The following is an 18100-nucleotide window of genomic DNA, read 5'->3' on the forward strand; positions in this document are numbered from 1 at the left end:
TCCACCCCTCGCTGAGTTTCCTCAGTTTCCTCAGTTTCTTCAGTTTCCTCCGTTTCCCCCGCCATAATGGAGAAGGGGTACTGAGGGTTGGGTTCAATAACCTCCCCAGCAACATCTTCTTGTGGGGTCTCGTCTAGGAACTCGGGACCTCCAGATGGCATGGGGGAAGGTTCACAGCTACCGTGAAGGAGCAACTGATTCTCCCATAACTGCCAGAAATGGGGAAAATCCCTACCCAGGATTATATCATGTAACAATGCGAGAACGAGTCCCACTTTGTGTTGCACAGACCCATAGGGAGTGGAAATCGGTATGACCGCTGTTAGGTACGAGCAGGTGTCACCATGCACACATGTTACAGAGAATTTGTCAGACGAACCACACGGAAGTGCCACCAGACTAGCTTTCACCAGAGTCACCACACTTCCAGAGTCTAGTAACGCCACAACACTTTTCCCATCAACAGATAATTCACACAGGTGTTTTGCTATATCATTTTGGACCGCATTCACATTCACCAGCCGTGTAACCAAAGACATGCATTTCTTAGAGTCTATAACATCGCACTGCATGGGTTCAGTGGTAACAGGACAGTTCGCAGAAACATGGCCCTTCTCACGGCAACGGAAACACCTAACAGGCCCCCTACTGAGACCACCGTCCCATACTCTCGGTCTCGAAGTGCGAGCAGTCCCGGGTTCCTCCCCCACAGTTTTTGGCGATATTCCTTCACCCGTAGTCACTGGAACAGTCTTACCGGTTCCACGAGGAGAAGGCACAGACCGGGTGCTAGCGGTTTCGTCGGGAAGTCCTTCTGCCACGGAATAACGCTCGACCAACTCCACAAGTTGATCCGCTGTCGTGGGATTTCCTTGGCTTACCCACCTTTTCAGCGCTGGAGGTAGCACTCTCAGATACTTGTCCAGGACAACCCGCTGGATTATTTCTGGGGTTGTCAGTACCTCGGGTTGCAGCCATTTCTTTGTTAAGTAGATCAGGTCGAACATCTGAGACCGCGGCGGTTTATCTGGCTGGTATGTCCACTGGTGTACCCTCTGCGCACGGACAGCCGTCGTCACACCTAGCCGGGCCAGGATCTCAACTTTCAGCTTCTCAAAGTCCTGAGCGACTTCCGGGTCCAAGTCATGCTAAGCTTTTTGGGCCTCGCCGGAGAGAAACGGAGCAATCAAATTGGCCCATCGTGCCTTCGGCCACTTCTCCCTCAGCGCCGTCCGCTCGAACGTTGTCAGGTATGCTTCGACGTCATCTTCTGCAGTCAACTTTTGCCAGTACCGACTCACATGGATCCTTCTGGACTCTGCTTCCGGGTCTACCTCAGGCATGCTCACCAGGCGCTGTGCCACCTGTTGGAGAAGCTGGCGGTCTGCAACCATCATGTCCAATAACTCCTTCAGCTGTGCGGCCATCAAGCGATTAGCTTCATGCTGTGCGGCAGTGGCCTGCTGCTGTACGGCAGTGGACTGTACTAGGGCTTTCACCACGTCTTCCATACTGTCGCCTGTGCCACGCGATGCCCGCGTTCTCCACCACAATGTGACAAAACACTCCGGGATCGCCTTTGCTGGGGTCAAAGGTCACGTGGTTTGTGCATTGAACTCTGAGGCGACAGCAGGTTTCCAAGATGACTGACCTCAGGTCAGATTTATTAACGTGAAAGCAACATAGGAAAAAACAAAACATAAAAATAAATCCTTGCCTGTCCGGCACTAACTAAACAAATAAGCTGCTATCTAACAACTGGGGGGGCTTCTCCCTCCCAGCTAACATTACACAGATCATGAGCACAGCTCTCACTCACGTTTGTCTCACACAGACAGGCATTTTGTGTGCCCCAGGCTGACACCTGAAACCTCCAGCTGGTCAGCCTTTATTCCTGCACTTATTAACCCCTCGGTATCCTGAAGATACTGAGCGGCCTAATTCACATAGGACAAATACCTGGGCGAGATATACCTGCCCCCGACTACCAGACCGACATGACTCTTACAGTGGCTACTTTGAAGAACCTAGAATATAAGACATAATTGCAGTTTTTTCACACTTTTTTGTTAAGGATATAATTCCACATGTGTTAATTTATAGTTTTGATGCATTCAGTGTGAATGTACAATTTTCATAGTCATGAAAATACAGAAAAATCTTTAAATGAGAAGGTGTGTCCAAACTTTTGGTCTGTACTGTACATTACGGTGGTATATTAAACTGCAAAAAAGCATTGCATTTTTTTCAGAATTCAATTACTGATCCATAGAGTATTACCTGCTCTGGGGTATATTTTGGTGCTATATAACCCTCCAAAAAACAGTTTAAATTTTTTTTCTGGATTTAATTAGTAATCCATACAGTGTAACGTATTTAGTGGGCAAGAAGGTGACAAAGATGGCAATATCTTGCAAGGCTCCCGAGAGAGAGAGTGAATGGAAGAATATTGGACCAGTATTGAAGAAGACTCAGACTTCAAGGTTAGATTTCAGAAAGGCAGATTTTAAGGAACTTAGAAAGAGAATCGAAGGGATCCAATGGCTGGATATCTTTAAGGACAAAAATGTCCAGGAAGGATGGGAAATCTTGAAAAATGAGATTCTCAAAGCACAATCATTAACAATTCAAAAAAGAGGGAAGAATACAAAACATTTAAAGGAAACCAGGATGGATGAACACAGAACTTAAACACATGCTAAAAAGGAAGAAAGAAATGTTTATCAAATTGAAAGAGGGAGGTACATCTAAAGAATAATATAATGCTGTCTGCAGAACAAAATTAAAAAGTTATGGCTCTAGGAAGCAGGAAAGCAAAAATCGAAAGCGCAATAACAGCGCAATAACGAAAATACCTCCTTTCATGCAGGGGTTAACATACATTATGTAACATTTTTCTCTTAAATAAAGCTTTCTAAACTTTTTTTAAAATATGGAGGAATGGTTCAAACAATAGAGGTTTTTGGCATTGAAACAGTACCTCCACATTGGAGAGGGGGTAACTATATAAAATCCATGTCTAGGAGCGAAAGCAAGTGGATTTTTCTATTAGACACACTGACCCCTAGAGGACTCAATTGTGGAGTCGAGCTGTTTGGCTTCTATTAGGAAATTTGTGATCGCGGAGGCTATAAAAGGAACTTCAACTCAGGCAAGGACCAGCCCTGAGGAAGAAAACAGTTGTTTCCAAAACGCGTTGGTTTGTTCTGGTCCTTACCGCGATCCGTACCTAATTCTGCAGCCACGTGGGGCAGTCACCTGACTCACACGTCACACAGGTCCTGTATGCACCGCTCACATCACTCGCACACTGTAGCGTCGCTGGCCGTAGACGGTGCGTCCACGCCCCCTGCTGGACTCCTACACTCGTAGTAGCTGTTACCGGCCGGAACAGCTCTCCGGGATCACGATCTATTGAAGACTTCTGCTACATTATCCAGCTCTTCTAAGAATCTCCATAAGCAGCAGATCACCTGTTTCCACTCCTAGAAGGTACTGACTTCTATTTGTTTTTATTTATTGAGTGCGTCACCAGCACTTTCTAACCTATGGTGCTAACAGCAACAGAGTGCCACCTACAGCTCCGTGCATAGACTGGGTATATCACGGACTCTGGTACCTGAATAATACTCTCCACCAGACAACGCATACTGTGTGAAGCAGGTTCACAGATTTATCGGTATATAACTAGTGCCCTAGCAGCTTTTGGGTTTACCAGCGCGAATTTGCATTCAGCTATTATTTATTTTCTACAATCTTGTGGGGATTGTTTAATTCTGCAGCAGGTAATTATACCCTACACCTCCAGCGCCGCTTTCATTTTTTAGATATGCGTTTTTTTAAAATATGGTATACAAATTTTCCAAATCCAATTATTATTAATGTCCGAGAATAAAATTAACAGATAATGAAATTAAGTTTAAGCATTTGAATGACATCTAAATAAAAGGATATCTTGCCAAAATATCATGAATGAAAGATGTAAGGGTATTAAATGTGATTGATGTTTGTTGGTAGAGGAAAATGAAAGATCCCGTACCAGAAGATGATGTACTCACTGACTCATGATGGTTTATGGGGATGTTTAAAGCTTTAACAGCACTACCTGCTTTCATGTAAGAGTTGATTTTATTGCTGGAATCAAAGGCCAATGACATTTTGATTCCATAAAGCATACACAGAAGACTTTTAACTCAACAGTATGAAATCATGAGCGTTATTATTTTACAGTGATACTATGTATTACAGCTTCTGCAGAAAAAATAATAACAGTATCACTGTTACCTATCTTTCCATATGCCATTTTAATATCACAGCTAATATTAGATTATACACATGTATAGGAATTATATTCATTGATTCTTGTTCCTGCTCTTTTTTTCCCCAAGTTACAATGTCTGAATAATATTACTTTACTGCAGTTTGAGGTTTCTACAAGACCGTCTTAATGACAATAAAATGTAAACTTAATAATTTTCTTAAAATGCTTTTACTACTTACAAGTTACAAAAAATATTGTCCTAGATAATGTGTCTATTAGAAAATGCCAAAACTTTTATTGTATGTGTGTTAGATTTTTTTAAAAATAGAATTTTAATAAGAACCTGTTGAACCAATTGCTGTAAAATGGACAGTTGCACAATTCTCAGATTATATTGACCTACACATAGTGTATATTCTGCCCTACCTGTGTTCCTGCTTCTCATACACTGACAGGAGTAACAGCAGTGTAATCTGAGCCCTGAGTTGATATAGGGCAAGACAGCATCTATCTTTTATGGTTCTATTAAAAAATGTGAAAACATTTACTGCTGCTCTTCACATCAATTCATGCAAAGAACATGCCTACAACGGTGAACATTTGTTTTTTTTTTATTGTGAAGCAAACAACAAATAGGACAAAATAACTGAAAACTTCAGTGTGCATAACTACTCACCCTCCCCTCCTAAAGTCAGTACTTTGCAGAGCCTCCTTTTGTCACAATTACAGCTGCAAGTCACTTTGGCTAAGTCTGTATGAGCTTTCCACATCTTGCCACTGGGATTTTTGTCCATTCCTCTCAGCAAAACTGCTCCAGCTACTTCAAGTTAGATGGTTTCCTCTGGTGAACAACCATTTTCAAGTCTAACCACAGATTCTCAATTGGATTAAGGTCTGTGCTTTGATTAGACAACTCCAAAACATTTACACGCTTCCTCTTCGAGTGTTGTTTTAGCAGCATGCTTTGGGTAATTTTCTTGTTGGAAGGTGAATTTCCATCTCTGTCTCAAATCACCGACAGACTGACAGGTAAAGAATTTCCCTGTATTTTGCACTATCCTTCTTCCCCTCGACTACGATCATTTTTTGTGTCCTTGCTGCCGAAAACCATTCCCACATCATGATGCTGCCAGTGCCACCATAATGTTTCCCTGTGGGGATGGTGTTTTTGAGCTGACAAGCTGACTTGGTTTGGCGGCAGACATAGCATTTACCATGGTGGACCAAAAGTTGAATTTTGTCTCATCTGAGCACAGCACCTTCCTCCATACATTTGGGGAGTCTCCCACATGTCTTTTGGCAAACTCCAAATGAGGCTTACAGTTTTTATGTGTAAATAAAGGCTTTATTCTTAAAGGCCAGTTCTATGGATTGTATGGCTTAATGTGGTCATATGGACAGATACTCAAGTCTCTGTTTGGGAACTTTACAGCTTCTTCAGGGTTACCTTTAGTCTCTTTGCTGTCTCTCTGTTTATTGCCCTCTTTTCCAGAGCTAAACATTTTGGTGGACGGCCCTCTTTTGGCAAGTTTTTTGTGGTACCATGTTCTTTCCATTTGATGATAATGGATTTGTTGGTGTTCAGGGGAGTAATCAGAGATTGGGATCGTTTTTTTGTAACCAAACCCTGACTTGTTTGGAGTTTTCCTTGGTCTTTATGGTGTTGTTTGGTCAGTGGTGCCTCTTGTTTATTGGTGTTGCAGCCTCTGTGGGCTTTCAGAAAAGGTGTGTATGCACTCACAGACCATATGACGCTTAGTTTGCACAGGTGTGGACTTCCTTTCACTAAGCATGAAAGGTGTGTGCATACTGACAGACCATGGCCATTCCAGGAACAGGGGATAATGTCCAGATACTGGCCGCTCCAGGACCAGGGAATAACTTTCAGGTTCTGGCCACACTGGGACCAAAGGACCTCACAACTCACTAGCAGTACACCTTACTAACTAATGATTCACTACGCTGCTTGGCAACTGTCTTACCGAGTCATTAATGAGGAGGCGTTATGCCTTACTTACGGAACACTCACTAATATACTAATTAGGCACAGACAAAAGTCTTTTTCGGTAAAACAAGATTATGAAATTTATTAATTGTGATTAAAAAGATTTATAATGACCTTTGGCACAAGATTAGTTCAAAAGTTCTGACATGCAATGATCAACATCTTTGTTATACAATCATATATATAGAGAGATAGTAAGCATCAATACATTACCGGATATTGTAGCATCTCTTTCTCCTGACGGGGGACCTCGACAGGGGGAAGGAAACAATCCCGGCTTACATCACAGACCACAGTGCGTCCACTTGAAGAGTCTGGAAATGTCCCTCCCCCATCTAGGTACCGTCCTGTTTTATACACTTTAAAGCTGTCATGCGTACTGGCATTTTTCTTATTGTTACTATAAAGATCACGAGCTGTTTATTGTGCAAATTCCACATTTATCTCCTCATGCAATATAAATAACACTTATCTTGTTATTCGGCCTTGTTATTTTGTGCCACATCTCCTCATGCAATATAAATAGATCACTTGAAGGGCACCGCTTCCATTTTGTCTTTGTACTCAGTTAATGGCAATAGATACATGAAATCACTATCTACACATACATTCAGACATTCTTGTCTCATTTGTATCACAAACGGTCCTTGATATCATGTAACTATTTGCCATTACCATAGGTGACCATTAGGACCTTAGGTCTCCTACAGAACACTTTGTAAGCCATATAACAGTTCCATATTGATAATATGATAACTATTACCATGACCACTAGGAGTGGGTGGATTACCCAGTCCAACATTTTCTTAGCGGATGGCGAGTACCCAAGAAAAATATCATACCAATGATGAGAAGTGGCATCGGCTATGACAGAACCCATTTTTACAATTTTCCCTGCTACTATAGTAGTGCTAATTACATGCTGTTGTATGGTTTTATTTAAACCTTCAATCATCCTCCTTCCTCCTTCAGATTTTTCGATGATCTCTTTCAATTTAGTCAGATTCAGGTCCCAGTTAACATCAGGCAACGTCACTGGACGCCACCGAACTGTTTCCTGAACTACTTTGTCGTGTGTTAACAGAAATGTCTGATTTTCCCAAATCAACGTAGAGACATTCTGCAAACATCCAACAAAAGGTATCCGCATTCCAGGGACCACAGGAGTGTCTGTTACCACACAGATCTCCTGGGGGCCTATTTCCACCAACATCTTGAAGGTAGTGGGTAGAATGGTGATTTCACACACATTTACTGTTCCTTGCAGCAAACATGGTTCATACATAGCAGAATGTAGTCTGCATATTTTTCCCTCTAAGGTATCCTCGCACAAACTTAAATCATGTGTACGATTATTATTGTCGATATACAATCCATTCATTTTGGGCATCCAAAACCATTGGTTCCCTGGCATCCCCAAAAGTAATGGCAACACTTCATATCTACACATTATTTGCTGATTAGTTACATTATATAGGTTTATTATGCCTTGACAAGCAGTATCATTGCAAAGCATTTTAGGAGCCTCTATTTTTAACCAAGAGGTTCCTGGGATCGTCTTGTCGAACACGGTCCTCCACACTCCCTCATTTCCTGTCATGAGTTGCGTTTGCATTGTAGCCTTCTGTTGCATTTGATAAATGGTTTGCAATGTACATACTGTCCAATTAAAAGCTTGAGTAATATTAGACCCCTCTTTAAACATGAAGGAGTCCGAAGCATTTTTCATCTGCAATAAGAATGAGTCAATTTGCAGGGCCTGTTTCCAAGGATGCCAGACCGTAGGCAACCACTGTCCTTGTAACGTCAGGGCATCCTGAATACCCCTCCCGGCATTGCTCATTCTATTAGCCAGTGTTTCGATATCAAAAGAGTTTAATGTCCCGGCAATGGCACCTACACCCCCCAATATGGTATCGTACCATGCCCTTCGGTTTCGAACGGAGCAAGGCTTATCAGGAGGAAAAGTCACTATTACTGAAGCTACAGTCTTTTGCGATTGAGTGCCAGTTTTTACACATGCTGTAGGTATTTTCTTCAAATGCCTGGGATCAACTTTTAGGGCAGTATCTTGATATACTCTAAGCCACCTGCCCCATTTTCCCCAGCTTCTATCTAACGTCCCACAGCATTGTCCAGTACCATTAACCATCCCAGTACTGTTATCACAGGAAGATAGTGTCTTCCCTCGTAGAAATTCCACCTGTTTCTCAGAACTACAGACTATTAGTCCGGTTTGATTCAAAACAAAATTAAACACATTGTGACTCTTCCCTTTCTTTGTATAGTTCATCCATACAGTCTTATCTATGTTACCAAAACCTATATATTGGCTAATATCCTCTCTCCAGCATGTTATGTTTTCTTCAGCCATGATTGTCACTTGCCCAGTTCCATTTGTTATTATAGTATCAGGCCAATGATACCATTTGGATAATTTTTCAGTTGGATCTTCCAAGGGAGGCCCATACATCCATTGCTGATCCGTGTCCGATAGGGTTAAGTTCACTCGGAATATTACTTGTGATTCATTGTGATAGACCCCATATGAGCCACATCCCTCAATGTGAGACGGATAAATACGATTGTAAGCATTCCAGTCTCCAGGTCTTGGGTGAGGCCAGATCTGAACCGCCGTCAACCGCACTCCAGGTGTCCATCCTTCAACGTCCGAATATCCTCCTCCAAGGATTCCAAACATTAGAATATACAGGATCTGTAACAACAAATTTGCATTATTCCCGTAAATAACATTTCTCCTGTGGGATATACTCCCATTTTTCCACACCTGGCCTCATGATCAGCAAGGTGCGGTCCCTGCCAACTGCAATCACCTCAGCCTCTGAAGGCGGTCCTTGGGCATTTTGCACCCAGATTTTAGCTCCAACATTAGTTATTTCAGAGGAGCCAAAACCTTTATCTCCTCTTACTGTTAATTCAGTGGGGGCATGACCTTCTTCCCCCAGAGATAAGTTTACGGGTATTAATAACATCTGAGCCATTTTCTGTTTCTTCTCAATGATCAATGGCTCTGTTCCCAAATTTAACATCAATACTTTAATCTCTCCTTGATAATCTGCATCAATAATTCCTCCCACCACTATGGCCCCTTTTAATGCAAAACTGGAACGAGTAGCAATCTGACCATAGTGACCTTTAGGGATCTGACAACCCAATCCAGTGGAAATTGGAACCACCTTACCTGAAGGAATGACTGTTACATTTAGTGCACTCAAATCCAGTCCAGCTGACAGGGGTGTTGCCCTTTCAGGGATCCTGGCTTCTTTATGTATTTTCCAGTAGATAATAGTCTCTACTACGTGTGCTTCATGTATTGTGAGATTGGGTGTCAGCATCCTCATCAGAGGAGTCATGGAATCAGTTATGGGCCTATTGTTTATTATCTGGAGGGCATCACTTAGATTATCCCTCCATTGCCCAAATAAAGTATCAGATTGGTTCAACTTTTTCAGGGTAACCTTTAGTAACCCATTCATTCTTTCTACTAACCCTGCTGCTTGAGGGTAATAAGGCATGTGATATACCCATTGAATGTTGTGTTCCATAGCATAGTCTTTGACTTGTTGTCCGGTAAAATGTGACCCATTATCTGTCTGTACTTGAAGTGGGACCCCATAATACTGTGTTATTATTTCTAAAGTTCTCAATGTACTCCATTGTGTGGCTGCCTTGCATGGGAAACCTACCATCAGGCCTGAGTATGTGTCTACTGCGGTACAGACATACTTACACCCTCTGCTCCCTGGTAGTGGCCCTATAAAGTCCATTTGCCAAATTTGTGCAGGTAATTGTCCCCTCCCTATGTGTCCCATTACTGTGTGTGGCACCTCTCTCCTTTGGGAATGTTGACAAACAGGACACTGTGCAATAATTTGTTTTATTATGTCCATGGTGAGGGGAACTCCTCTTTCCTGGGCCCACCTGTAAGTGGCTTTTTCTCCCAGGTGTCCACTTTTCTGATGTGCCCAAACGGCCGTACCGTGAAGCCATGTTTCTTTTACTTTATCGGTTTCCGCTGTTGTTTGTCGAATGGCAGCTGCTCTATCTGCTTCAGAATTAAACAAACGTTCAAGTGAATCAGCAGGTACATGTGCATCAACATAAAAAAACAGTGGTAGGCGTGGTTTGCATTATTTCTTCAATACTGTCCCACACCTCTCTCCCCCAAACTTCTTTTCCATGGATAAGCCATCCATATTTTTTCCACCCCATCGTCCAGGTAGCTAGTCCACTTGCTACTGACCAAGAGTCTGTATACAAGTGACATTCACGTCCTTGCTCAAAACTCAGAGCTAAGAAAATTGCATATAATTCCGCATATTGACTGCTCTTACCATGACCTTCCATTTTTATATGTTTTTCCAATTAGGAACTGGGAAATTGATTATTGTCTGTCTAGCTTTAGGCAAGATTTTCCTATGTCCTTTGTTCCATTGAATTCCTAAAAATGTCACCACTTGGGCCGGTCCTTGGACCTTCAACAACAGTTAGATAAGTAATGATACTTATGTGATCACTTATTCATACATGCTCATTCAGGGATTGTTTTTTTTTTCTCTTTTTTTTTTTTCCTTTCACTTTTCAGTTGAATTTTACAAGAAGAAAATCCCTTATCTCAAACACTCCATCTAGTTCAGCTCAAACTGAGTTGAATAATGTCTCATTGACATACATACATACATACAAGGCTCACACAGCCTGCCTATTTTCCACTTTGGAATTAACACATTAACTCTATATAAATAAAACTGCAGCAGTGTCCACTGACACTTTGAAAGCACTTCAAGGCCAAACAACAAAAACCACGGCCTTATACAAAATACAGCTTCATATACTGTACTTGCCAATTCAAAATGACCAAAATAACAACACTGCACAGAGCCTATCCCAGCTCTGTATTACATACTTATAAAAATGCACAACCAATTAATATATTGACAGATATTACAGATGAGATCTTATTTCTCTATAAAACATTCATCCTGGACCTTCATAATCATGCATCCTAACTAACCATGCAATTTCTGTTTCTCCAGGTTTTTGTTTAAACTGGGTTAAAATACTATCTACTTCATTTTGAGTATAATCCTCAGTTGAGATCCTGGTTCAAGTATGGGGAACACCTCGTTCCACCATAATGGGCTGTCCGTCATCTCCAAATTGAAGGTGACCAGCTGCATCACGGGCTTGCTCCCGGATTATTTCATTTTCCGTCCTTTTTTTTTTTTTCCTTTTCGTTTACGGTATTTATTTTAAGCAACTTTGATAGCAGCTTTTTCTGCTACACCCTGATAATGTTCCAACTTATCTTTTAGTAATTTTTTTTTTTCCCCTGCATTCCAGCACTACCCATCTTCCTTCAGATTCAATCAACCTCTGTTCAGCTTTTTTTTTTTCCAACAACAAAGAGTTCTTCTTGTGAACTGCTCTATAGGCGGTGGCCAACACCCAATAGAGACACTGCATCACCTGCCTTGGCAGGGACACCCTCGAGTAACTTAACAACATCGAGGGGTTAACTGCATCACCCGCCTTTGCGGGGACCCCCCTGAGTACTTCAACAACATCAGTGGGTTCACTTCCCTTGAGCTTACTTGACCATTGCTCTGCCAGACCCGAATTTACCAATTCCTGTGCCAAAATGTTGTACGGGGCCGCGGTCCAGCCGGGAACCTCGACAACTTTTCCAACTCTTTCCTTGCGCTTTTTAAACATTTTTTGGCAAAATGCCAAATTCTAATTTTTTGCACAAAGAATTATCAATCAAAATATATCACTTTGATAAAAACAAAATTTCAAAATTATATTCAGACAAAAAGTTATAAGGATTTCTAAAAATTGGCTTTGTGCCAAAAAGAAACAATCTTCTAGCAACTTAACAATTTCCTTTGTCTAGACAATCAAACTTTCAAAAATCCATCTATTATCTTATCACAAAATTCTTTTTAGCAAAAACAACAAAACAAAAAAAAACTTGCTTTCATAAGATCCTGCCGACTACGCCAATTTATGTCTTACCGAGTCATTAATGAGGAGGCGTTATGCCTTACTTACGGAACACTCACTAATATACTAATTAGGCACAGACAAAAGTCTTTTTCGGTAAAACAAGATTATGAAATTTATTAATTGTGATTAAAAAGATTTATAATGACCTTTGGCACAAGATTAGTTCAAAAGTTCTGACATGCAATGATCAACATCTTTGTTATACAATCATATATATATAGAGATAGTAAGCATCAATACATTACCGGATATTGTAGCATCTCTTTCTCCTGACGGGGGACCTCGACAGGGGGAAGGAAACAATCCCGGCTTACATCACAGACCACAGTGCGTCCACTTGAAGAGTCTGGAAATGTCCCTCCCCCATCTAGGTACCGTCCTGTTTTATACACTTTAAAGCTGTCATGCGTACTGGCATTTTTCTTATTGTTACTATAAAGATCACGAGCTGTTTATTGTGCAAATTCCACATTTATCTCCTCATGCAATATAAATAACACTTATCTTGTTATTCGGCCTTGTTATTTTGTGCCACATCTCCTCATGCAATATAAATAGATCACTTGAAGGGCACCGCTTCCATTTTGTCTTTGTACTCAGTTAATGGCAATAGATACATGAAATCACTATCTACACATACATTCAGACATTCTTGTCTCATTTGTATCACAGCAACTCCCTAGGGGAGAGGGAGTCTTTTATACAACATGCCTCCAAGCTATTGGCTTGGATTCATCTTGCAGGTGTACTACTTATGGTAAATGCATCTCAGTTACAAGCTGAGAGCATTTAGCATTATATGCATAATGACCCTTGACTATGTGGCGTCATGGTGGGATTGCATTCCTGCAGGTCAGGTGACCAAGGTCACTGAAATGTCACCCAACCTGCAGGTACAGGAGGACCTCTAGTTGAGCCTGGGGGGGTGGCTTTGCCCCCCATGGCTACTATCACTCTGGTGACCTCTTTGTATAGAACATCATGTGAGGCCATTATACCATATGGAGCATCATGTGTGGCCATTATACAGTATGGAGCATCATGTGAGGCCATTATACAGTATGGAGCATCAAGTGAGGCCATTATACAGTATGGAGCATAATGTGTGGCCATTATACAGTATGGAGCATCATGTGAGGCCATTATACAGCAAGGAGCACTGTGTGGCTATTACACAGTATTGTGCATCTAGTGAGGCCATTATAAAGTAAGGAGCATCATGTGGGGCCATTATACAGTACGGAGCACTATGTGGGGCCATTATACAGTATGGAGCACTGTGTCGCCATATTTTTTGTTTATAATTATTGTTTATGAAACAGTGTGATCAACAGTGCTAAATGGGTGTGGTTGGGGTGTGGATATGGGTGTGACCGCCGCAATCTGCGTCCCTCTTTGCCTTCTTCAAAAGTTGGGAGGTATGCCATAACCACTGTAATGAATTTCCAATTCTCCAGTACCTTAACAGGCTGATGCTAATGATGTCACCTTTTAGGCTAGAGCTACGCAGGTTGTGCTTTCATAGATAGCTACTTGTCGCTACTAAACAACAGCAAAATGCAAGTGAAAGGGGTCATATTGTGACTGAGAAGGCACTGAAACCGTGACAAGTAAGTTGCAAAAAAACCCATCCAGTCTCAACATTGTGTGACTGGTTTGACATGATTGCTGTACCTTGTAGGTTGAAATGTGACCCAAGTCACTTGCATTATGCTGCAATCTAGAAGTACCATACAGCATACTTTGTGTGCACAAGCTGTGTCACGACCAAAGTGGCAGTGTATTCCAGACTAAGTGCTCTAACTTCAATAACCAAACTATTTGGCTCAGTTGTCACAGATTACAATGAACTAACTCTTACTGACCATACTATATAGTCACTGCTTATTTTTACACTCCAAACTCACAGCAACTATGCCTGTGCAGTAAAACACTTTGGTATCCACATGTGTGACTTGTTTCCCTAACCACCCTACAAAATAGATGGCTGAGAAAAGACAATACATAGAGTAGTGTGCACACCTATCAAGTAAAATGGTCATATTTATATTAAATATCAAAATAAATTTAAAAAATGAATACCAAGAGGCAAAACTAGTGTTGAGCGATACCGTCCGATACTTGAAAGTATCGGTATCGGAAAGTATCGGCCGATACTGGCAAAGTATCGGATCTGATCCGATGCCGATACCCGATACCAATACAAGTCAATGGGACACCAAGTATCGGAAGGTATCCCTGATGGTTCCCAGGGTCTGAAGGAGAGGAAACTCTCCTTCAGGCCCTGGGATCCATATTAATGTGTAAAATAAAGAATTAAAATAAAAAATATTGATATACTCACCTCTCCGACGCAGCCTGGACCTTACCGCTGTGAACCGGCAGCCTTCTTTGCTTAAAATGAGCGCGTTCAGCACCTTCCATAACGTCACGGCTTCTGATTGGTCGCGTGCCGCTCATGTGACCGCCATCCCTCAGGTCCTAAATTCCTAGAAGGGAATTTAGGACCTGAGGGATGACGTCGCGGCTTGTGATTGGTCGCATGGCGGTCACATGAGAGGCACGCGACCAATCAGAAGCCGTGACGTCATGGAAGGTGCTGAACGCGCTCATTTTAAACAAAGAAGGCTGCCGGTTACCAGCGGTGATGTCCAGGGGCCTCCGGACAGGTGAGTATATCAATATTTTTTATTTTAATTCTTTATTTTACACATTCATATGGATCCCAGGGCCTGAAGGAGAGTTTCCTCTCCTTCAGACCCTGGGAACCATACACTGGAAACTTCCGATTCCGATTCCACAAAAGTATCGGATCTCGGTATCAGAATTCCCATACCGCAAGTATCGGCCGATACCCGATACTTGCGGTATCGGAATGCTCAACACTAGGCAAAACATAATATGAAGAGAAAAACATAAAATCAGGCATATTAATAGGTCAGAAACATGCAAGTAAAGATATCGATACTGCACAAGATGGCACAAAACATTTCGGCAATATGTGGAAGCAGAAACATAGCTAGGAGGGGGACCTCAGCAGATGACCGTAATGTTACTGAAAATAATCTCTATATAAAGACCTGCACTGACATTACCGCCATATGGTCAGTGGTAGATACCAGTCCTACATGACATATAAGAGATTACAGCACAGTTATGGATAATGACTTACAGCTGACGTTCTTTCTGATGGAATCGTTCACTTGTCATTTCTTTTCCATCCGGTCCAGAGCGAGATGACAAGTCCTCCTGCCAGGACTCGTCTGCAGAGAATACAGCAAAGAGACGTTGCACTTATTCCAGCCCCATCACCATCTATTCCCAACCTGCACAAACTCCTCATCCTGCTGATATCCCAATACTGAGCCGCTGCAGCCATTTGTGTCGCTATTACTGCTCCTGCTGTGTGGTACTCTGTGCCCTCTAAATTCTAAAGCAACCCTCTATAATATAGCAATTCCGGGTGCACGTGCCCTAGAAAACAGTGCTCATATTTTGCCCCCTAGAAAGTAGTAGTGCCCTGTGTGCCCCTTTGATAGGCACAGTAACCAGAGTTCCCCTATAATAATAAGTGCCAACTTTACATTTAATAATGTACCAAGTCTCCCCCCTGTACCGCTTGTCTATACACAGTGTGATGCTCTTTTATACACAGTATAATGCCCCCTCACTGTATAGTACCACCCACACAGTATACTGACCCCGTAGTAGCCCCAAAACTGTTTGATGGCTCCAATACTGTAAGATTATCCCCTCACTGTAATCTCCACACTGTAGGACAACCCCCTAGATAGCCTCCATATAGTATAATGCACCAGATAGTCCTAAATATAGTGTAATGCACTCCCCATATGCCTCCACATAGTGTAATGCACCAGATAGTCCTCAATATAGTATAATGCACTCACCATAGGCCTACTCTATATTGTATAATGCACCCCCATAGGCAGACTCTATAGCATAAGGCATCCCACATACACAGACTCTATAGCATAAGGCAGCCCGCACTGGCAGGCTCTATAGCATAAGGCAGCTCTCATAGATAGACTCTATTGCATAATGCAGCCCTCATAGGCAGACTCTGTAGCACAAGGCAGCACCCACAGGCAGACTGTATTATAAGTAAGCCCCCCCTTAGGCAGACTCTGTAGTATAATGTAGCCCCCCATAGAAAGCCTCTGTAGGATAAGGCAGCACCCCTTAGGCAGACTCTGCAGTATAAGGCAAACCCCCCATAGGCAGATTCTGTAATATAAGGCAGCCCCCATAGGCAGACTCTGTAGTATAAGGCAGAACCCCATAGGCAGACTCTGTAGTATAAGGCAGACCCCCATAGGCAGACTTTGTAGTATAAGGAATCCCCCATAGGCAGACTTTGTAGTATAAGGCAGACCCCCCATAGGCAGACTCTGTAGTATAAGGCAGCCCCCATAAAAATATATAAATACACACTTTTCTTCTTCCTGGCTCCTTCGTTGCACCGAGCACCCGCTCATCTCCAGACAGTGGGCGCTGGGTAGTGACGTCATCGTGCCCGCTGTCAGAGTCGGCGTCAGTGACGTCAGATGCTGACAGGGGGATGATCATAGAAGGAGCGTAACGCTCCTTCTTTCATCAATATGGTCGGCTGTATTGGCATCCAGCCGACACAGGTGAACCTGCGATGACAGGCGGGGGCCCACTGCTGGCACTGGGCCCCCCGCATGCTCAGGGGCCCCATAGCAGAATGTAACTGTATCGGCGCGATGTGCCCACACCGATACAGTTACAGTAGCATAGCTTTGGGTGGGCCCCCTCAGAGCATGGTGCCTGGGTCCACCACCTCCTCTGCCCCCCAGTAGCTACGCTACTGCGTGGAAGACCTTCTGTTCCTCAGCAAGAAATCATCCAAATCTCGGTAGGAGAAATGAGTGGTAAAAAGGTGGTTATGAAGTCAGCAATGAATTGAAATTAGATCTAGAAAGTACACAATGATTTTCTGTTAAAAATGAGAATCAATGAATTATAATATCCAACATGAATAGAACCTAGAGTCAGTTCATGGAACCAGGGTCTTGGTGGGGAAGTCAGAAGGGACTATAGCAGAAAACCAAAGAACATCCCAGCTAAGTTATAGATTCATCAGAAGGACACTTTTCCTTGATTTTTCACAGACACATGGTCCACAAAAACAACAGAAATGTGAACAGCCCTACAAACTATATTAGGTATCTGTTCTATCTGTGAAAATCATGGATTGACTATGCATGTAAAAAACTGGATGTCTGAATGATGCCTCTGTGTTCAATCCTCAAAGAGTGAATCACCTTCGAATAGATTGTTTAGAAAATAGTTTCAGAACATTCACTAAGAAAATATATTTGTGCAATCTAGAAGAAAAATACAATTCTGGGTTAATAACTAACTATTATTAACTTACCATTTAGGAAAAAAAATAATAATCTATTATAGATCAATTGTAAATTAATAGATTAATTATTTTTAATAAAGTATAGCATTACATGTAAATATAATCACACAAATATGTTTGCTGAAGAAACTTTAGTGAAGCTGTAATGAATTGCAAACTTAGCTTCAATCATGCTATTTGGTAGTCTTTTCATGAAGTCTTTACTTTTGCTGCATTTCTAAAGTGATGTCTACAGGGAAAGTGATTTAACCAAAAGAGAAAAAATGTCTGTTTTCTTACGCACTGGCTTGCAAAACCTTACCAAACTGTCAAGGTGACAATCCAAAACGATAATCAAAAGCACTTTTTACAATCCATCTTGTAAGTGCCGTAGGCAACTTTTCAATGAGACACT

The 18100-nt window shown here is 42.1% G+C and overlaps 1 long non-coding RNA gene across 2 annotated transcripts; it reads right to left on the bottom strand.

Moving 5' to 3' along the window:
• Positions 1-8336: 8336 nt before the first annotated feature.
• On the bottom strand, positions 8337-12960 carry LOC143807769 (uncharacterized). Of its 2 annotated transcripts, none has more exons than XR_013221794.1 (3): positions 12542-12960; positions 10209-10335; positions 8337-8982 (listed from the first exon to the last, which is right to left on the bottom strand). It is a non-coding gene; the product is annotated as an uncharacterized LOC143807769 (long non-coding RNA). The 2 variants fall into 2 exon arrangements; XR_013221793.1 differs by having other exon boundaries at positions 8340-8982; positions 10209-10332.
• Between the last annotated feature and the right edge of the window lie 5140 nt (positions 12961-18100).

This window comes from Ranitomeya variabilis, chromosome 2 (genome assembly GCF_051348905.1).
Source record: "Ranitomeya variabilis isolate aRanVar5 chromosome 2, aRanVar5.hap1, whole genome shotgun sequence".
Taxonomy (NCBI): Eukaryota; Metazoa; Chordata; class Amphibia; order Anura; family Dendrobatidae; genus Ranitomeya; species Ranitomeya variabilis.